The sequence below is a fragment of the Macadamia integrifolia genome, chromosome 5 (genome assembly GCF_013358625.1).
Source record: "Macadamia integrifolia cultivar HAES 741 chromosome 5, SCU_Mint_v3, whole genome shotgun sequence".
Classification (NCBI taxonomy): domain Eukaryota; kingdom Viridiplantae; phylum Streptophyta; class Magnoliopsida; order Proteales; family Proteaceae; genus Macadamia; species Macadamia integrifolia.
This window is the reverse complement of record NC_056561.1, coordinates 20708783-20718517: the sequence shown is the minus strand read 5'-3', so window position 1 is coordinate 20718517 and position 9735 is coordinate 20708783.

Genomic DNA, 9735 nt, shown 5'->3' with positions numbered 1-9735 from the left:
GGATCTGGATATTTTCTGACTGGATACAGATACCCCTAAACGGATAAGTATGCTAATCGAATTCGGATTTTCAAACCATTCGTTTACTCTCTGACTTATGTAATTTGGACCTTCCTCCCCCACCTCCCCCACAATGAATACAATTTGCTCTTAATCCATCTTTCTAAGTTGTCTTACCTCCTTTCCTCATTCTCTAGAACATGTCTAAACTTCAAGAACCCTCAAAATCATTAATTGATTATTTAATCAAATTGGATAATTATATTTTTGATAATTTGGATTTTAATTTGGACACTCTTTGACTAGATATGGATACCCCTAAACAGATACGGATTCGGATTCGGATTTGACTATCCATTCGTATCCCTACTTGATAGTCCACTCCTCTTTGTGTAAAACCGTTGGCAACAAGCCTTGCTTTGTAACACTCAATTTTTCCCTTGGAATCTCACTTTATCTTGAAGACCTATCTACAACATATCTTTATTTAAAGATTCTACAATGGTTGGTTCGTGTTATTTAGTTGATGGCTTGTATAAGTTGAATTTAGATTCCAAATTTTTCTTTCTTTATTATCCCTACATGTGAATGATAATGTTGGAGTGAAACGAAATTTGTTAAATAAAAATTCTGCAGCACTATGCTATAAGATTAGCACACATATCTAAATAAATAATGGAAAGATTGGTCAAAGAAGGGATATTAAAGCTCTTGAGTTCACTGGTTTTGGCACATGTGACAATTGTGTAAAAGGAAAATTCAGTAAAACCAACAAGAAATGTGCTACTTGTTGTACAGAGTTGCTTGAAATCATTCATATAGATATCTATGGATATATGCAATATCCTATTGACTTCAATAGGCATTCACAAATATTTTATCACCTTTATTGAAGATTATAACCACTATGGATATGTGTCTGTTGAAAGAAAAGAGTGAAGCTGCAGATATATTTCAAATTTATGAAAGGGAAGTTGAAAGACAACTGGAAATGACCATCAAGGTTGTGAGATCAGACCGTGGAGGAGAGTATCATGAAATGTTTGATGTAGCTGGTCAAATTCCTCGGGCCACTTGCCAGAAATCTTGAGAAAGATGGAATTGCACTACAATATGGTACACTTGGTACTCCTCAACAGAATGGTGTAACTGAGAGGAGGTATCGTACTGGTGGATATGGTTAGAAGTATGATATATAATTCCACTCTACTTGAAAGTTTATGGAGTGAGGCTTTGAAGACTACGATATATGTTCTGAATAGAGTGCTTAATATCCTATATGAACTTTGGACTAGAAGAAAGTCGAGCTTGATGCATCTACATGTTTGGGGTTGTCCTACAAAAGCAAGGATATACAATTCGAATAAAAGAAAACTTGATCCAAGGACTATTAGTGGCTTCTTTGTGGGTGATCTAGAAAGGTCTAAAGGGTACATGATCTATTGTCCATTACATCATATGAGAACTGTTGAAATAGTTCATGCAAAATTTATTGAGGTGAAGAATCTAGTGGGAGTGTTAAACATAGAAATGTTGTACTTAAAGAGATTTCATATTTGACAAGTATTCCTATGGCAGTAGATACAATGAATTTCCAAGAAACTGCTCTTGATGATCACTGCATGACAACAATGTTGAGATTCTAACACAAGTTCATACAGAACCAATTCCTGAGCCTGTGTATGAAGATCAAGAAGAACTACCACCACTTAGAAGATCTCAAAGAGAGAGGAGAAAGCAATATTAGATAATTATATTTTGTATCTTCAAGAATTGAAGTATGATGTTGGCACTACAACAACCAATCATTTATCTTACAAAGAAGCAAAGGAAAATAAAGATTCTCAACTATGGATGGATGCTACACGAGATGAAATGATATCCATGGAAAAGAATGATGTTTGGTATCTAGTTGAACTCCCAGAAGGTGCATGAGCAATAAGTTGCAGATGGAGACAAAGTGAGATTCAAAGGGAAAAGTTGATCGTTACAATGCAAGGCTTGTTGTCAAAGGTTTTACACAAAGAAAAAAGTGAACTATTAGGAAGTTTTCTCACCAGTTCCAAGAAAGATTCTTTCCGAGTTATTATGTCTCTTATTGCACATTTTAATTTTGAGAAAAAGTATGTAGATTGAATAAATCTATTTAAAGCTTGTAGAAGCAAGCTTCACGTCAATGGTATCTTAAATTCAGAGAAGTAGTAATTCATATGGCTTTGTTGAGAACATCACTGACCAGTGTAGTTACTTGAAGACCAGTGGGTGCTCTTATATTTTCTTGGTGTTGTATGTTGATGACATATTATTGGTCAGTAACAATAGAGGGATTCTTTAAGAGACTAAGAAATTCCTCACAAAGTACTTCGAAATAAAAGATATGGGTGCAACATCTTTCGTTCTTGGCATTGAGATTCACGGGAACAATAAGCTTGGCGTTTTGAGCTTGTCCCAGAAAGCATATATAGAGAAAGTGCTTGAAAGGTTCAAATGAAAGGTTGTTCTCCAGGACCTGCACCTATGTTAAAGGAGATAGTTCAGTAAGTTTCAATGCCTTAGAATGGCTTTGAACGCAATATTATGAAGAATACACCATAGATTGTTGTTGTGGGGAGTCTAGTTTATGCTTAGACTTGCACCCATACAAATATTCTTTTGCAAGTGGTACGCTTGGCAGATACCAAAGTGATCCTGGAATTGAACATTGGAAGTTTGCCATGAAGGTTTTGATGCATTTGTAGGGTACTAAAGATCTTATGCTCACATACAGGCAGACTGACCACCTTGAGGTGATCGGGTTTTCAAATGCAGATTTTGCAGGATGCCTCAATAGCGGAAAGTCTACTTTAGGTTATATTTTTTTTTTTTAGCAGGTGAAGTTATTCCATGAAGAAGTGCAAAACAATCAATAATTGCAACCACCACTATATAAGCCGAGATTGTGGCTTGCTATGATGCCACATCTCAAGCCACATAGTTAAGAAACTTCATTTCAGGTCTTCATGTGGTAGATAGTATCTCAATACCATTGAAGATTTATTGTGATAATGCAGCTAGGGTCCACTTTTCAAAGAAGAAGTAGGTTCTAAAAATATTGAGATCAAATTTCTGTGTATTGGAGAAAGCGGAAAAGGGATATGTTTCTGTTGAACATATCGGCGCTAAGATGATGCTAGTAGATCCCCTGACTAAGGCATTGGCGCCAGGAATATTTAAGGATCATGTGATCCATATGGGCCTAAACCAGTTCAGTTCTACAATAAATGAAGTTTCTTGGATATCAATAAAGTTTATTTCTAGTTTCTACTTTATTATGCACATAATTTTTATTTAGAATTCAAAGTTTGACTGATGGATAGATATGAGGGATGTCCAATACAATTTCATTTATCGAATACAATTGAATATACCATAAGGAATTGGAAGAACGAAATTTTTCATACTGCGACCATGGTTAGGCCTTATGTCAATTAAATAACATGATGAGCGCATTGATCCATGTGTGGCAATTTCATTTGACTAGCATAAAATTGTTGCCAAGTTGAAGATATTTATATGGATACGTCTATTCATAAATAATTTTTTTTAAAAGAGTGATCACTTATCAAGTGTGTGTTTTTTCTTGAAAATAGTATGAATCCAAGAAGTGTCAAGTTTTTTTTTTAATCATAGAATAATATGGTCAACTAGACCAAGTGGGATAATGTTAGAAGTTTCCTTATTGGTCTAGTTGTCAATTAGTGCACACACACACACACAAAAGATTTGATCCTTGGCTTCAATAAGGTAATCCATATGTAAGGTAAATCTCCAAATTGGTTCAAGGTATATTATGGGTATATTTAAAGAGAGATTGCCTTCTTATGACGGGTTAGGGGACTTAAGGCTATAAATAAGATTGTTCTCTACCGTAGTAGTAATAATGCAAATTGGAGATTCCCATCACTCTTGCGATCAGTTTTGCGTAAGGTAGAAGTTTTGGTTCCCAGTTTAAGCTTGGCTTGTCGACATCCATCACTATGGCTTCAGGTATATTTCGTATACAGTTTATTATTCTTATTTATGTTTCTTAATCCATATCATGATCCTGGATTTAAGTTCTAACATGTGGTATCTCCAATTGGGTCATTGGATATTAAAACAAATCAATATTTGCCATTGGCTCCATTTAGTAGGTCATCATGCAATCCCTCTTGCTTGGAGATAGTCTATCCGCTGCTTGTGGATGGTTCCTAATTCTAAACAATCACAATTCTCTTGGGTTACACTCAACCCCTTGCTCTTAGTGATGACAACTCTCCTCCTCCACCAGTAGTTTAGCTTTTAAGCACAAACCTACTAGTTCGCACCTGGGTAGTTAAACAAACACATTCAACAACTTAGCCATTAAAGAATCTTTGTATCAAGAGGATTGCAACATTGGGAATTTGGTTGGCATGGGATGAAAATCTTGTTTCAGTGCATATTCTGCAGGTCTCTTCCCAGCTTATTCATATGCAAGTGACTCTGAAGGATAGCTAGCTGGTTGTCTGTGTTTCCATTGTGTACAAGCAAAATTTTGCCCCAGAGAGAGAGGAGCTGTGGAATGACCTTCGCCATATCTACTCAACCATCTCTTCTCCTTGGTTGTTTTGGGAGACTTTAACGCTATAAAGTCTCCAACTGAGAAGAGGGGTGGTCGGCCAGTTTCTTTTTTTGGCACTAACCCTCTTGCGGAGTGTATCACTGATGTGGAGTTGGATGACCTTAAATGGAGTGGTTGTTTTTACACCTAGAACAATAAAGGTGTGGGGGATCGTCGTATCGATTCCAAAATCGACTGTGTATTGGTTAATCACTTATGGAAGGATGCATTTCCTCTTTCTCATGCCATTTTTTCTAATCCTGGTAATTCGGATCATAGCCCCATGGTTGTGAGCTTGGGTTTTATCCCCTTGGAAGCGTGGTAAGCAATTTTATTTCTATAACCATTGGACCCAACACCCGGATTTTCTCACCATGGTTCATGAGGTATGGTCTCAACCTGTTTTGGAAATCCTATGTTTGTTCTCCTTACTAAGCTTAAGGCTTTGAAGGTTGTTCTCAAGGCATAGAGTAGGCGTTTATTTCACTCCCTGGATCAGCGGATTGACACTCAGCAGGGTGAGGTAGATCACTTGCAGTCCTTATTACAGGGAGGGCACATTGACAATGACAGTGTCTTTAGAGTGGGCTATAGTTCAAAAGCTCCAGGATCTGCTGAATGTGCAAGAGTCAGAACTTTGACAACGAGCTCTTGTTAAATTTATGCAAGAAGGGGATGGGAACTCAGCTTTCTTTCATCCGGCTTTGAAGACCAGACGGGTTCGCTATTTTATCTCCACAATCCAAACTTCCTCAGGGGTTACTTTATCTAATGAGGATGAGATCAGGGATGAGGCTGCATCTTTTTTTACAGAGGCGTATGTGGGAACCCCCATGTGGTTTGTCATAATTTTAATCTTCCTCTTGATCGGTCTCTTTCGGAAAAAAATCGTCTGCAATTCCGATCTCGTACAATTCCGTGCAATACCACCTTCAGGGGGTGACACGTGTATTGATACCAATGCAATGGTCCAGATCTAATTTAAATGCCTCTTCACTGATTTAATGTTTTATTAGTTGTACCAGATCTGGACCATTGTATTGGTATCAATACACGTGTCACCACCTGAAGGTGGTATTGCACGGAATTGTACGAGATCGGAATTACAGACGATTTCAACCCGTCTCTTTCTTGGTCCTACAGAGATCTTCTGGATGCTAATTTACTGTGGAGGACATCAAGAAAGTAATTTTTTAGGCTGATAATGATAGTTCTCTGGGAACCGATGGGTTTTGTGCAGCTTTCTATAAATCTACTTGGGAGATTACAGGGTCCGATGTTTGTAATGCCATTCTTGACTTCTTCAGAAACCCATGGCTTCCTGATCAGGTCAAGCTATCTCGATTGACTCTGATTCCGAAAGGTACTCATCAGAACACCTTCAATTATTTTCTGGCCGATCTTTGTGAGCTCCTTGATTTACAGGTTCATTGCGAAGCTTCTCGCTAATCGGCTCAAGTTAGTTCTTCATAAAGTGGTGGGTATTAACCGATCACCTTTCATTAAAGGCCATCAGATTTTTGACAATATTCTTATTTGTCAAGAGATGCTCCATGATTATAATTTTCACAAGGGTATGCCTCGTTTTTCTGCCAAGTTTGATCTTCGAAAATCTTATGATTCCGTGCAATGGAGTTTCCTGTTTACTTTGCTCCTATGATTAAATTTCCTGCCCCAATTTATTTACTGGGTGGTGCCTTGCATTACCAATCCAGGGTATGTAATTTTTTAAAATGGTGCTCAGTCCCATCGCTTTTCTACTAACCGAAGCTTGAGACAGGGGGTGCCTGTTTGAATTTTAAAATTAATCGTAAGCGTACAGATCAATGTAGCTAACGGGCCGAATACAAGGAGAGCAACCACTTTATTTTTAGCTTCTTTTAGTAATGCGAAAGTGTAAAAATTGATTATGGTGGTCTACTTTTAACTGTAATCCTAACACAAATGCATCTAAAAGCTTCCTAACCACACATCTAGGGAAATTAGAAATTGAAATTGTGATAAAAATTGAACGACCTAACCATTCATCATCTAGGAAATTAAATACTCAAACCACCCAAGTAAAAAGTAAATAACTGAAATAAAAGTGTTGAAAAATTAAATAAAAAAAAAATAAATAAATAAAGTAAGAGAGAGGCACACAAGTAGGTATCTCTACTTAGCCCGAGGGATGCACCATAAATAATATAAGTTTTCCTACTTGACCAGAGAGTACTCTTACAAGGGCTTTTCTACTTGGCTTTAGGGGAAGGGAAGCAATACAGATAATCAAAATAAAATGGATGGTTCTATAGCTAAAAAGGGGCAAAGCCAACACAGAATCTAGCCATGAACCTTGGGGAAAAGGGAGATCAATAATGTAAACTGAAAATTTAAAACCTAATTTAAGAATGAAAGGGTAGTAAGAAGAGGGAATGAGAGGGGGGTGAGAAGACTACTGTAGAAACCTACTTACTTGAACTTCAATACTTGAACTTGAAAATTTGATTAAGATTTGAAATACTACTAGTACTAAAAACCAAATTTGGAATAAACCAAATCTGAAATTGTTAGTACTAAAGAAAACAAATCTGAAAGAGAAACTTGAACTTGAACAGAGATGCTACAAAGCTTGGATCTTGTCACATAGATCTAAACCCTGAACTAGAAATTAAAATTATTACATCTTTGAATAACTTGAATAACATAACCTATAAAAAAAATTGCATTAATGAAATAAAACCAATTACAAAAGTGTTTAAAGTAAGAAAAACTAAGAAGAACTTGAACTAGAACTAGAAGGAGAGCACAACTAAAAATCAAAGAAAAAGAGAGCAAGAGAGGGACAACCCTTTAGGGTTCGGTGGACTCCCTTTTATAGGGAATAGGAGAGAGAGAGAGAGAGAGAGAGCATCCAAGGGTGGATCCCATTGGACGATTTTGATGAGGTGGAGGGGAAAAGAGAGGAGAGAAAATACGAAGTAGGGTATTTTTCTTATTTCTTGTCTTTTTTCCTATATTTTTTTCTTCTCTTTTGTGCTTTTTTTTTCCTCCTTTTTCTCTCTCCTCTTGTGTAAGAAAACCCCTTGTCCGACCTATATTCCTTGCTTGAATCGATGGTGATGAGTAGGGGAGAGAAAATCTTTCAAAAAAAACTCCAAAAAAATGGCAGCCAAGAGGTTCGAACTTGAGACCTCCTAATGAGCAAGGGATTTTGCACATCACAACTCACCACCTACGCTAAGTAGTTGTTATCAAAAATGAATCTTCAATCACTTAAGGGTGTGGTCCATCGATCCTTATTGGCATTTGGAATATTCCTTGTACCCCTGGGACAACTGCAAACAGGTTGGTTCTGCATTTTGGTTCAGTTTTGATCCATTATTTTTTTCTGACCCAAAAAGAATAATCACTTTTACAGATGACCAAATGGATGTGTACTTTTAATTGAACACATCAATCTTGCTCAGAATTTCCTACTCTTTGCAATCATGAAAGAAACAAGACCTCTTTATGTGTAAAATTAGAGATATTACATCCGATAGTCCTTAAGGACTTGAATATATAATACCTGTAAAAAGAGAGTAAAACCCAAGGTAGCACCATTCTAAATATGTAAAATACATATTTTATTATCTTAGATTTCACACATAAATGTGCTCATCAAAATTTTTCCACACTTGGACTTTACTAGTCCTCGAGCAAAACAAATAGAAAAAAAATAAAAACAAAAAAAACCTCACTTTCGTAGGAATCACAGTTGCACTTAGCATGTGCAACAAGCCTTTAAACCCCTAGGTCACTCCTAATGTATGAGTTGTGACTCATGGGTGTTTGCAGTGAATATACACCCAAAATTTAGAAGAAAACGAAATCCCAACCTTGACTAAAGGTAAAGACAATACCGATTCGGAGCAAAGATAATTCCTCTTACAGTTGATCTAGGGACCCCCACACTTGAATTTTTATTACCCCATAACGATTTCAGGCACAAGCATATTTCTTTAATTTGGAACTGACATTGTCTCTTCCAAAACATTCTTATCTTAAGGCAAGACCACTTGTGAAATAATAGGGAACCAATGACTAAGGCGTTGGAGTGTTTTTTATCAAACATGTTACCAAGGCATTGATGATATTTACACATACTTTCCTGTTGTGTGGTTTTCTTTCTCTCTCTTTATTTTTTCATAATAACTCTATCCTACTCCACTATTGTTGGCCTCAATGACATGGTGGAGCAAACACCAGACACCCAAGTTACTATGTAGCTTCGATTTTTGCATATGCTCACATAGACAGTGATGCTAGAGTTATTTCAGAAATTTCTTCCCTAAGAGTTTTGATCAAGACACCACGCTTCCTGAGGCACAATGCCCTGTCTAGTTCTAAGGAAATCAACTCTTACTTTTCATTTATATCACTTTTCACACTTCATTTAAAATTGTGTATTTGTCAACACATGTCAAATTAAAAAGAATGTCTCAACTTCAAATCAAGAGTACAAGGAACCCACAGACTTACATATGGTCTAACACCGTAAAACAAGGGTTTCTTATTTTTCAAAAGAAAGTCCCATCTCAAGACACAGACTTGTTTCTTTTTTCTCAACATGGTTTTTATATGTTCAAGATGGGTACCTTAATAAAAAATTCTTATATTAGAAAAAAGCTAAAGTAGGATTTCATCCTTAGCTAGCTCAAAAAACAAAAGAAAAACAAGCCAAGAAAAAAAAATAAAATGAAAATGATTTCCCTCTCTGACACTTAAGTCATGCAATGTCCTCAATGCATGAAAAGAATTAAAAGTAAAGACAATACAAGGGGGGTCATACCTGGGTAAAAGTTAGCCATCTATGTAAAGAGGGTCATGAAGATCCATAACCTCTTTACTAGCAGTAGTATGAAACTCGAGGAACGGTTTTAAACACTGACCATTAACCTTTGAAATTACCATTGTTCCTGGATTTAGAATCTCCACAATCCCATTGAGATATATATTATGGACAATGAACGAGTCATCCCATCAGGATCTAAGCTTACCAGGAAAAAGGTGTAACCAAGAGTTGTACAATAAGACCTTATCACCAATTGTAAAAGATTTACGCAGAATGTGCTTATCATGGAAGGCTTGGG